Genomic DNA, 7234 nt, shown 5'->3' with positions numbered 1-7234 from the left:
TCCTGGCCTTTAATCAAACTATAAGGGAATGTTGACTTGTCTTTTGTAAAAAGGTGTTTTTTGTTGAACAATAGATGCATCTCTATATCATGAAGTCTGTTTGTAAGATAACATGTCAGTTTGATCTTTCAAAGTTGTTGTTTGCATCTGTCATGGTTCAGTGTCAGAGGTGGTAGTGTGATTGTAGTTGTTTAAGGCCTTGTGGATTTTTGGCCTGTAGAAGCTCATGTCGACCTTGAATGGAAGGGTGCATCTTTTATCCTGCTGGAAATGGACATTTACAGTTCAGTTATTTTTATTACTATGTATAGTTTGCCCCCTGAAATTATATAACCTTTGAACAATCACATTTTTTTTTTTTAAATGCACTGATGACACTTTGTTTTGATTCTCCATTTTGCTAAATATTTAACATGTCTTTCTTGCCAAAGTAAGGATTTCTTTGCATATATTGAGAAATGAAAGCTCACTCTTCCTAAATAATTCTGCTAAGTTTATGTCTACATATCAATGCTTGTAGATGTTATGATGATACTTCTTTTACTAGACTGTGGTTGTTTTTTGGTTTTAACATCAAACTGGGCCAAAGTAAGATTTCTTTGCACTCTTTTCAGAATCAGAATCAAAAATACTTAATTGATCCCCAGGAGGAGAAATTACACAAAAGGCACTGCTGAGATTCGAACTCAGGATCTCCTGTTTACTAGACAGGCGCTTTAACCAACTAAGCCACAGCACCCTTCCTTTCCTTTGTCCTTACATTAGACTTCGCACTGTCCTGTCTGCACACCTTCCTTTGAAATATTCACAGTGACTCTCTACCTGCAACTCTAGACGACGATATAATATATGGAAGCTAAGTTACAATTCCAAATATTCAAGCGTGCCTAATGAGCTCTCAGAACGGACACAGATGAGCAGGTATTAATCTCCCACAACTGCTTCAGCTAATATTGGTCTTATCAAATGACTGATTGTCTTCCTCTTCCTCTGCAGCAGGAATGGTTTGCCCTTGGAAGTGCCCTCTGCTGCTCTGACTCCAATTGGAAAGAGTGTTTGTGGTTATGTGTTTCAAAAACCATTTAGGGGAGAGGGGAGATTAAGGGCCTAAAGCAGTAGCAATAAAAGAAAACAAATATTAAACGTATAAGATAAGATAAATGGGATGCATTCAAATTGAGGAAACATAAAGATTATCATGGTTAATGGTGTCTCTGCCTGTAGATGAGTGTTTCACTATACAGTTTCTCAAACTTTTCAGAAACTTTTTAAAATTCATTATAGCTTGCATGAACTCACTGCAGCACCTGCTAGCCCAATGACCGGGCTTCATTCACTCTCTGTTGAATCAACTGAGCTAAAAGTGGTACCTCTTTCGATTTCTGCCACTCGAAACCTTCTCTCACTGCTTGTGTGCCGGTGGTGGTTGCTCAGCATTTAGGCTCGGCCTCCCTTGTGGACCTGAATAGCATATAAAAGCCCAGCAGAGTCACTGAGGAGTGACGTTTAAGTGGCAAGTGGAGAGCTCTTAACAATGCCTACGAGCATTTCTCTGCCACTTTCTCTCTCTCCGTCTCTATCTCACTGTGGTAGAGAGAGAGAGAGAGAGAGAGAGAGAATTAATATTCATGCCCACTGTGTCACCGAGCCTCCTGCATACTGTCTGACACAGTTTACTGTTGGGAGTTTTCCGAATCGTGACCTAATGGCTCTACTGTCTAGAACTGTGTGTCTCAACTTGTGATTAAACTGATTCATGTTAGAAGCCCCGTCATACCTGTCAAACGCACAGCATAACATGGTATAGCAGCACAGATTGAGATGCGTAGATTGTTGATGAAGTTTTGGATTGGCAACACTGCAGAAGTCAGTGTTGAATCCTAGTCATCTGACCAATTCATACCAATGACATGAGCTTAATTGAGGCTGACCTTGGAGAGAGGGTACCTCATAATCAAAAGCCCGTCTTATGTTTCGTGTTGCTCTAAGGCTTCACCCAGACAAATAGGGAAAACTGCCATATAAACAGTTAGATCAAATATGGATGCTGGAGAAGCACGTCTCATTAATCAGGGACATGCATAGTCATGCACCCTGTTATACGGCAGAGGAAGTTACTGCTCTGAATCATCCGACAAATCACTGTAACTTTGCCTCAGATCAGCACTCTCGTTCTGACATAATTATGCCCACATTTTCTGCTAGCTTTGATAGTAATAGGGCTGCAAGCAGAGGCGGGGGAGGGGGGAGACCGCCCTTCAGTCAGAGTACCATGACAACCATATCCCATATTCTGTGGCAGCCATGTCGATGTGTACCAGTCAAGGGACAATTTAAAACTCTAATCATGTCATGTTTCCATCCAAACCAGAGTCGAGATGTGAATTAGTTCATTGGATAAGTAACTACTTTGACATTTAGCCATATTAGCAATATTAATGTTGAAGGCACAACAGCACTGATGAACATGTTTCCTTGCAGTGTGCGCCATCTAGTGCATTTTGAGCAGTATAACATGAATGGATTTTTCCGAGCATAACTAATGGCCTATACTGCTGCTTTTCAGCGTACGTCTTTCACTTGATTACTAAACACTCTGCTATACTCCTGATTGAATAAGCTGTAGCCCCTGCACTAGAACACAGCCATAACTGGAAAGGTAACTGGACTGTGTGCGAATGGGCCGACCGTGCATGCAGCCTGTTACAGTCGCTCCTGTCTGTTTTCTTATTTTTTCTTACTTTTTTTCTTTATTCCTTTATCATAACTTCGTATTTATTGTGTAATTTCCCCCCAGGGATCAATAAAGTATTTCTGATTCTGATTCTGTAAAAACAGTTTGCAGTTAAATAAAGAAACTTACCTCATGAACAGCGCCTCCTGAAGAAATTCGATTTTAAGATGTTATCCAACCCTCGAAGCTCTTAAGTTGTTGTTGAGTGCCAAACCTCTAACTTCATTAAACAACACTAAGGAGAGGTCACACTTTGATCCCCCCCCACTGAACAGAGTGGCTCGAAGTTCTGTCAGATGTGTGTGGTAGGTGTAACCCACAAAATCAATAGTGTTCAAAATCAAAAATTCCCAAAAGGTATCTGAGGAGAGAGATAAAGAGACTGAGAGGGGGAGGGACAGAAAAAATAGAAAGACTGGGAGGGATGGAGCAAATGAGGGAGGAAGAGGGAGAGATTGTTCACTGGTGGATAATTGGAGGTTGGGACTGCAGTTCACATGGTGCTGAAACAAGCTGTTCCCAGCGGCCATTTTATCCAGATCACCTGAGAGGTACTAGACCAGTGTCACTGACTTAAAATCAATTTTCTGACAAAATTGCTTCAAGAACAAATTATCTCTCGGCCACGGCTGTTATGAGCCCTGTGTACTTGTCAATGCCACTAGAGGTCAGTGTGACCCTGACGTGTGCACATGAAGGAAGTGAAGATGTCATGTACTGCTTGGATGGGTAGGAGGGGAGTTTGCAGCACGCTTTATGGTCATGTCTGCAGAATGACTGCATGGTGCAAAACTGTGGCTGCTTTCTCTCACAAAACAAAATCACTTTCTCTCTTTTTTTCCCCCTCCTCTGGCTCTGTTTCTTTATCTCTTCCTTCCCTTGCATTTCAACCTGGGACGGGTTCAACCTGTTTATGCAATTTGCATAAGCTGGCTTCAGAAATCTGTGCTTACCCCTGTGTATTGCTCAGTCACAGTGAGCTGGCTGTTCAAACGGAATAGCTAATGACTCCATTGCCCTCATTGACGCATGTCAGTCTATTTCAGGCTCAACAACTAACACTCTCATACATGGCCAAGTAAGAACTGGTGATCTGCGTGCTGGATCGGCCGCGCAACGTCAGCCTGCCACTTAGGTTAGTCAGGAAAGTGGCAGGGCACTTTATCCTCAAGCCTATGAACCATCACGAAGTGTGTATTCTTGCCTCGTGTCATCCTGCTGACAGCACTCCGATGGAGGGACTGGAATATGAAACATGTGATCTGACCTGATGTGGCAGGAGTGGCCTTTCTTCACCCCCCCCATCCTCCACCATCTCTCTGCCCATAACGGGAGCCATTCTTCAGCCCCATCTCCTTATTGATCCCCATTTGGCCTGAGTTCATTCTCCCCTCTCCGTTACCCGCCATCGGTCTCAGCAGTCCCAGTCTCTAAGCTCGTCCACCGCTGACCCCTGTTCTCAGGATGAGAGGAGTCGTAATTGGAGGGGGAACGAGGTTGAGGAGGCGGTGGAGGTGGGGGAGGGGTTTGAGAGTCAAGCCATAGAAGGGGCGAGAACGAGCGAGGAAGCGTGGAAATAAAGAGACAGAGAAAGGGACTGGGCAGCTGGGTAGAGACGCATGGCATTAACTGGACTGAATGCTGAATGCAGGGGCAGGAAGGGCACTGCCAGCCGCGGAGGCTTGTGGCCGGCTTTCACATGACTATCTGTATGCTGGGACGCTGGGAGAGTAATAGAATCCCAACGTGATGTGCCGGGATGCTTGGGGAGGGGTAAATTTAGCCACAGCCGCAGGCAGGAAGGCAGCTCCGCAGGGCTGGGTGGGATGGTAGCAGCTCTGGGGCCTTCTCTGACTACCCCTCTGGAAGAGTCGCGGAGGGCACTGCTGCAATCACAATATGAATCACCTCCTTTCCATACCTTAGCAGGCTTAATAGCCAAATGGTGAGATGTATCGCATTGCAATGTCATGGCAGTGGGGGTGGGGGGTGGGGGGGTAAGTCAGCCACACTTTATTTCCAGGCTCTGTTAGGGGAGCATCTGTTGGTCTGTGCAGCTATTGGATTTCAAAAGCAATAGCGCATGTCATAAACCGATGTTCTATGAAAGAATAGATTCTTCATGATTGATATACAGATGTTTCTCTGATGTTAGTCATTCAGCCAGTTTAGCCACAATAAAGCATTTTTTTTGCCGGCAGGATGTAGCGTCTCTGAATGTCAGTGGTTTTGTCCTTAAATACATCACATATTTGTCCCTCTGCATTGAGTCCTATCTGAGCCCTGTTGCCTACCCCCATCCCATCTCCTTATATATATATATATTATTACTTCCTTAAACGATACAGGTGAAGATCAAAGGAGGGTGTCCTGACTTTGGAGTGCTTGTATTCAAGTCCATGCAAATCTGTTGTTCTGCACTTTGAAAAGATTACCTTTTCTCTTCACAGAGGGGTTGACAGTTTGTCATTGAATAAGGCTCTGCGCTCTCTCTAATGTTGTTATTGATGAAGGAAGTTGTTTTGATAGGTTTGATACTTAATGTGAAAAGGAATATGAAGCTATTGTTTTTATTTTTAGGAAATCTGTTTATACAGTATCTCTCTTGTTCAGGTGTGACATGCCAAAATAAAAGCCTGTCATCGTTCCCTTTCTTTTTAAAAGTGTTAGACCAGATTAAGGTGCGCTTGTAAACATCACATGTCAGATTATAGTAGTATTCATGTTTTGTTTTTTTATCCACTCAAACATTAGGGAAGTTAATACCGTCTTTTGTGCAGGAGTTTTAAAGGAGTCAAAGCATGTAACTCACTGATGCAGTAAACTAAAAAAAGAGCTCATAATTAGCTCAGAGAGGTTTGCTCCTCACCAGTTTGTAGTTTTTATGATCATTTATCTTCACGATTTAGCTTTAATTACTTTGCTGAAGATCAAGAACCACAGCAGGCCATTTCCCTCTGTGATAGTTGTTATCACATAAAGCTGGCATCTAAACAATCAAACATTTATCATTTCTTGCTATTTACTGCAGAAAAACATCCTTTAATCTATACAACATCTGACCATGGTATTATCAAGTCCTTTGAGCCAATTACCTTTGTGTTCGTACTCTATTAAGTCCAAACTGTCTCCATTTGTGGTCGATCATCCACATGGTATTCTTTTTCACTAACCGTTGTCAGACTCTAATGCTTGTTGTTTATAATTGCAGGTTTATGGTATAGCTGTAATATGTCAGATGACGGGCTGTGGTCCTGAATAACAAACACTGCCCATCTGTGCACTTTGTGGAAAACTATGGCACAAATGATTTAGCCATTCAAAGCGAATAGTACTTTGGCCATAAAAAGAATAATTCAGTGTTAACCAAATGTTCCCCACTTTTCTTTTGTTGAAAAAGCTAAGGATGCAGACTTTACAATAGCTGGAGGTTTAGATGAAACACACTGAGTGTTGTGTGAGTGAACGCAGTGTCAACAGCATGCCTTATTTATCTTCCTTGGTTCTTATTTGTCTTTGGCAGGAGTGAGTATTTGCCTCCTTGGCCTGAATCTTAATTTCAAATCTTTCTGACAGCCCTGAACAATAGCTGAGCCCGGCTATTGGCAGTCTCATTGTCATTTGAATATTGGCTCGTTCTTGCTGGAACTAAGTGATTATGATTTTGCTTTAAGAAATAATGGTTAAGATAAAAAAACAAGTAGAAAGTAAACCCTCCATCTGCATTTTGTGGTAATACATGGCCATGATTGTTTTGCTTTTGTAATGTCCTGTAATCCTGTTTTGTGATGAACAGATGATGCAAACACTTGGCACTTTTTTGCTTCATTACATGTGGATTGAAGTATCCAGGTGGGCTGAACGAACCCTCATATTCACAAGGAACACTTTTTGCAAATGCTGGATAGGAAAACAAATAGACGGGTTGTATTACTGCTAATCTACAATATGTTCACTCACCAGTTGTGTAATTTTTATTTTTTTTTGTCATTTTATTTGTCTTTAGAGGGTAGGATCAAAGTAATGTGGGGAAAAAATCCTATTATTTGGCTTTTTTTTAATAATCCACCACAAACGTCTTGCCCCTCAGGAAATAAATGTCACTTCTGCAATAATTCACATGCTGCCTTCCCCTGCGTTTGACACATTTTGACAAACATAAACAACAAGTTGAGTGAAAACAATGCATTACAGATGAAATGAATTCTATTTTGTGACGGTCGCATAGCAGGTAAAACCCTTTCTCCATCTTTGGTACAGGCTGAGCCAGGGAGATGTTGTTCTGCGGAGAACATGGGGCAGTTTTTGGTGTTTCCAAAGGCTATGAGGCTATTCAAATGTTCTGCATTATAAGTCACGCTAATGTGGAGCATCAAACAACAAGTATAAAACATTTTTTTTGTCACCTTTTATGATGTTATTATGTTGTTAAGAGCAGACATGCAAATTATACAGATATAGTGTAAACATACTATTATTACTGGAAACACATTTAGTCTC

General features: G+C 41.9%; 1 non-coding gene across 1 annotated transcript; it reads right to left on the bottom strand.

Moving 5' to 3' along the window:
• Window positions 1–665: 665 nt before the first annotated feature.
• trnat-agu (transfer RNA threonine (anticodon AGU)) lies at window positions 666–739 on the bottom strand. Its single transcript has one exon. It is a non-coding gene; the product is annotated as a tRNA-Thr (tRNA).
• Window positions 740–7234: the final 6495 nt, after the last annotated feature.

This window comes from Enoplosus armatus, chromosome 6 (assembly GCF_043641665.1).
Source record: "Enoplosus armatus isolate fEnoArm2 chromosome 6, fEnoArm2.hap1, whole genome shotgun sequence".
Classification (NCBI taxonomy): domain Eukaryota; kingdom Metazoa; phylum Chordata; class Actinopteri; order Centrarchiformes; family Enoplosidae; genus Enoplosus; species Enoplosus armatus.
The sequence above is the reverse complement of the archived record's forward strand: the minus strand, read 5'-3'. Positions and strand labels throughout refer to the sequence as shown.